The sequence below is a fragment of the Megalobrama amblycephala genome, linkage group LG3 (genome assembly GCF_018812025.1).
Source record: "Megalobrama amblycephala isolate DHTTF-2021 linkage group LG3, ASM1881202v1, whole genome shotgun sequence".
Lineage (NCBI taxonomy): Eukaryota > Metazoa > Chordata > Actinopteri > Cypriniformes > Xenocyprididae > Megalobrama > Megalobrama amblycephala.
In genome coordinates, this window is record NC_063046.1 from 35,389,489 (window position 1) to 35,395,488 (window position 6,000).

A 6,000-nucleotide genomic window follows, 5' to 3' on the forward strand; every position below is an offset into this window, starting at 1 on the left:
TATTCTATATTTTATCTAAATAAATTAAAAATAAAACACTAAAAACTAAAATAATTTTTTTAAACGCTACAAATGAATTAACATTATAATGTAGAGTATGAAAATGGATACTCATGTTGAGATTTGCTGAAAATGACATTTAACTATTAGTGTTTTTAAGGATTTATTTGATGGAAGTGTTAAAAAAATAGCATGCATGCACGATTAAAAAAAACAATAATTGCCGATACGGAAAAATTACATCCCTGAGATTTTCGGCGAAATTCACCGTTTTGAATTAAAATTTGTAATTTCTGTGAATCGTGTAGATCCGAAGAGTTCAGGGTAAAAAATTGACACCTATTATTTCCTATTCCTAATTGTATTGAGGGCTATGAGTTTCAGTCGGCTCATAATCGTCGACCATTGCATCAAAAGCAGCTTGTACCTCTTACCTTTGACATGGATTAAAGAGGTGAAAAAACCTTGAAAAATCTGATTCTAACTCACAGGCTTCTTGAGGACTTTTGATAAGGTTTTTGGACAATTTATTGGCTGACCCTATAAGCTGATTTTTTTTATTCTGTTCTAATTTCATTTTATTGCAGGGTATTTTATTGCTTTATTGTTAATTGGTTGGGGTTTTGTTAGTTGGGCTAATAATATTGGGGATATCTGTGCATCTGTTATTCCTTGCAAAAAAATCCAGTAAATAATTTTTAAAAAGCAGCTCGTAATGGCAAAAAATGCTCAATCAAATGTCTTTGGAAGTTAAAATATGTTCTCAAAACTCGTAAGACCGATATGCATCATGTTTATTTGTAGGCAGGTTATGCAGTAGGCTAACACACTCATCGTTTGGCTCTGGAACAAAGTCAGTGGAAACGTTGCCCGGTTCTGAGAGAGGTTTGTAGATTCCCTAGCCAAGCACTGACTCTGGCAGGAGAACCAACGCCATTTTGGTGGAAAAAAAGGGTAATTTTCTGCCTCTGCAAAACAAGACAATAGTCATGCCTAGCCAAAATACACAGACTTGTGACGTTATAGAACCAAACCTCCCCAGGAACACTATTCAGACAATTTTGTTAATTCATTGACTGCGAACATGCTCATCCATTCTACTTTGAAATGGAGAAACAATTGGTTCTGGTCGCACTAAATATGGATTACAAATCTCAAACGTACTGAAACATCGAGCACATTGCCAAAATGTGAGAGTCGGATAGCCCATCCATACAATGAAAGGGTTTCGCATGCCAGAATTTCCCAGCACTCCTGCTAAGCATGCCTTGCTAATCCTGTCAATGACTCTGCAATCGTGAATGTTTTTGTTGAGCGTTCCATGTGCCTCACATGCCGATAAAAGCCTGAATAATGAATGAGATCCCCTTTACACGCCAAGGGGAAGTGCCGACTTAATCTAGCTATTAGCACTGATGGGACAAAGAGGTGTAAGAGTCCTCGGCTCAAAAGAGTGGGATTAAGAGACGTCAATCAAGGCTCTAGCATCACCTTCTGCAGCAATTGAGTTATAATGATAAAACTGAGGCATTCCAACAGGTTGACTGGACAGATGTTGTTTACATGCTTTAGTATTATTTTCCCTCCTGAGAAAAGCCATCTGATAAGCAAACAGACATTCTGACAGCAGAGAAGACTCACCCTGATGTGTTGTCATGACAATAATTCGGTAAGGTAATAAACGGTGAGGTATATAGTGCAGCGGGAAAGATTTCAGCACCAGACAAGTGAGTTGCGCGAGAAAGGGAGCATGTCAGCGACCTTTTACAGTATATTGTAATTGATTTGATTTGTGACTCTGGATTGTGACATTCTTATACATGGGCATTTGAGGTTTCACTTGTGGAAGGTCTTACACTTTATTTTCATGGTCCACTTTAGACATTCTACTAACTATAAGTTTAATAACTACATGTCAACTAACTCTCAGTAGAGTATTAGTAGACTGTCTGCTATCTGCTAACACTTTAATGGTCCCCCAACAGACATTCTATAATTATAAATAACTTTGCATCTTCATGTCAACTTATTCTACTAACACAAACCCTAACACCTAACAGTCTACTAATACTCAAATGAGAGTTAGTTGACATGTAGTTGCAAACTTACTTAGTTAGTGGAACGACTAAAGTGGACCATCGAAAGAAATTGTAACCAACTTTTCTCAGAATTAAATGCAACAGACAAAATCATCCATGATGGATGCTCTCTAATCATTAAAACAAGTACATGTAACTTTCAGATTATGATGCTAGAACAACAGCAGCCTTTATCTGTTCCATTAAAGAAAAATGTTCACAAGACATTTTCCTGCTGCCTTGATATCAAACAAATTCTACTGCAGCTCTTACAGACACTAAACCTTCTAACTGTCACAGCTTTGCTCGCTTTTTTTTAAGCAAGCGAGATCCTTTTGAAATATCTAATTAAACCAATTAAAGGAAGACGGTGGTTTAGTCAATTCAGTTGTGTCACTAAAGCTGTGTATGCTAAGAAAAATTCAACAAATGATAAAATGTCAAACAAGTGATTCTTATGATTTTCTTTTAAAGTCTCCCTGTGGTGAAAATCAAGTTTTTAATGTTTTTTATATGTCTATCTGGTATATTTAACATGCTTTAAGACAAACCATGTGCAAATTCATACGTCAACACCAATATGGTGGGTGTTGTTTAAAGCCTTTCTAAGGATATTGATTGTTAGAAGGCAGCTGTCTGACTCACGAATGGTTTGTGTAACATTAGCAACACATTATTAGCTGTTTGATAACATAGTCCAGCAAAACGCTAATCATATTAACTACCGTTATGTGTACGACGTTGTAAAAAGCGATTCCATTGTACAGCGTTTACCTCAGTAAGTTGACCGAGTGGATCTTGTCTGAGCTCATGCGAGTGAGTGGAGGCGGGGCTAATTATCATATTCATAGATACTTGTATATTAAATGAGGCAAGGGTGTAGAGTTACATTCAAGCTATATTTTAAGGCATTAAGAATTTTTTTCACAGGATTTTGGTGATCAATTTTGGTGATCAAAGATGAGATAAAATTATTGACTACAGGGGGACTTTAATTATTTTTTCAGGACAGCTTTATCCAATAAGCAGTGTTTTATTGAATCTCTGTCATGACATACTGATTGAAAATCACATATGCAAAATCAGTTTCCATTTTAACTCAAGCTTTTATAAAGTACATTGCTTAATGAGCTACTGAAAATGTTACAGTCCTGGTTGAAGCATAATTTCCCAAGAGTGAACCAGAGATACTGATATTAATTTGCATGAACATGAAACAAAACTCACCATCTGCAGATACAGAAAACAATACTACACAAGAGACAATGGAAACTTGAGGTCTATTTATACAGAGACTACTGACTAACAGACCAATGACAAAACAGAACAGCAAGATACATGAGGGCAAGGGACAAACAGGAAGCATGACTGTGAGAAATTACAAAATAAAAGACCAACATCAACAAAACCCAAACCAATGTGTATGTGTGTGTGTCTGTCTGTATAGTTCAAAAAACATTTATGTAAACGTATTTGCAATTTATGTTTATCGACAGGTGCACGTGTGTGGGACGGGTGACAAAGACAGCACTGTGAGGGCTCTAGATTTGAGTTTTTGTATGGAATATATTTTGGGCATGCATTAGGCAAATGTAATATTTATTTCCTGGAGTTCAGCATATTTTCTCTATTCCTGTTTCCCCTTTCTCTTTCTTACTCTTCACCCTCTGTCGTTCTCTTTCTCTCTCACACACTCACATTATACTCAATTGGCAAGTGAGTAAAATATGACTATGGGGCAGAAGAAGTGGGTTGTTTTGGCTTACCGTTGTGACATTTAAATTGGACGCCCTCAGCTCAGTCTATGGAAGTCATTACTGACTCACTACCACAGGCTGTAAAGAGTGAATAAAGAAAACAGTTAGATTTCACAGTTCAAACTAAGTTTCGTCTAGGGTTAGAGGCAGATAATCTGGTCAATGAAAATAATTTAACTAGTTTGTGAGTCATTGCTCTCTACATTCCAATCTGAGTTTGATTTAGGCTTTAAAGGGTTATCAGAGTTTCTCTTGTTTTAGCTTGAGTCTGAATTTAAGTCTCTATGATAAAGGAATAGTTTATTCAAAAATGAAAATTCTGTCAGCATTTACTCACGCTCATGTCATTTTAAACGTTTATGGCTTTCTTTTTTATATGGATAAAATAAGATATTTTGAACCAAACAGTTTTGGTTGCCACTGACTTCCATTATATGGATGAAAAAAATATATTTTTTTCAAAATGTTTTCTTTTATTTTCCACATGAAAAATGCACGTTTGAAACAAAATCAGGGTGAATAAATTATGACAAAATTGTAATTTTTGAATGAGCTATCCCTTTAAACTATTAAGTTATATATAAAATATGTATAAAAAACATGTATAAATATCAGTGCTATCAATCATTTAGTCTGCTTCAATCCCACCCCTGCAAGCTCACATTCATCTGCCTTCATTTTTTTGTATATATATAAAGTTAGGTTGAATAATTAAGCAAAATGTCTTGTCATGAAAAGAAATTGCAGAGAGAAGCAAATGACATGAATGATTGAGCTCATAGCAGTAGGCCCAAGCAATGTGCTATTTTTGTCATCCTTTTTCAGAGCAGGTTAAATCTACATGGACAGTTAATGAATACTGGGCTCAAGGGACAATCTCTCTTGCCCTCTCTGTTTCTCTCTCTTTCCTCACTACAGTAAACTTGTCATAAATTCTGTAAAAAAAAACAGTATTTGCATCTGTATTACATTAAAGGGATAGTTCATCCAAACCTTCAGTTCACCCTCAGGCAATCCAAGAGGTAGGCGTCTTTTTTTTCTTCTTCTTCAGTAGAACAGTAAAGAAGATTTTTAGCTGAAACCATGGTCCTTGGTGATTCATATAATGCAAGTCAATGGCTACCGTGACTTTTAGAGTCAAAAAATATATATACAGGCAAAACAAAATGAATACCCATGGCTCCTGATGATACACTGAGGTCTTGTGAAGCAAAACAGAAATTTATTTACAATATTTATTACCTGTAGTCCACAGCCTCGGCAAACGGTCCTGAGCACGTTCACGACAGTCTGGAGTTTGAGCTTCCTGTTGCATAATGACGTATGCCCTGAAGCTCAAACGTTGGGAATCTGTGAAAAGTCAATATCCAGACTGAGATTGTGCAAGCGAATGTAATCTTAATTTTTTAAAGAGGTCGTGGCATCTAGGATTAGCACAAGTAAGTACCACTTTGACGAACAATGCAACGCACATGCCCTTTCTCTCTGTTGTAAATGAACACAGCATCAGCTCACATGTGAGTTTGCTTCCCAGCATACGTCATTATGCGACAGGAAGCTCGCGCTCCAGACTGCCATAAATGCGGCATTTGTCAAAGCTTTGGTTTACATGTAATAATGCTGTAAATAATGCTCTGTTTCTTGTATGAATCACCAAGGGCCATGATTTCAGCTAAAAATCTACTGTTCTACTGAAGAAAAAAGACTTGGGTCTAGGTGTACCCAAATTTTCATTTTTGTGTAAACTATCCCTTTAACCACACTGTCCTTCGGATGAGACTTTAAACCAAGTCCTGACTCTCTGTGGTCATTTTAAATCCCATGGCACTTCTTGTAAAAGAGTAGGGGTGTAACCCTGGTGTCCTGGCCGGATTCCCTCCATTAGTCCTTATCAATCATGGCTTCCAAATAATCCCCATCCACTCAGTTGGCTCTATCACTCTCTCTACTCTCCACCTATAGCTTGTGTGGTGGTGGTTGAGGAGAGACCCCATGATATGATTGTAAAGCACTTTGGCTGTACAGTAGTACATAGTAAAGCGCTATATAAATGCCTCATTCATTCATTCATTCATTCAAATGTATAATTTTTAGGTGTTGAAGTGTTACTTCACTCAAAAATGTTGTCATCATTTATTCACCTTTACGTCATTCCAAGCCCATAA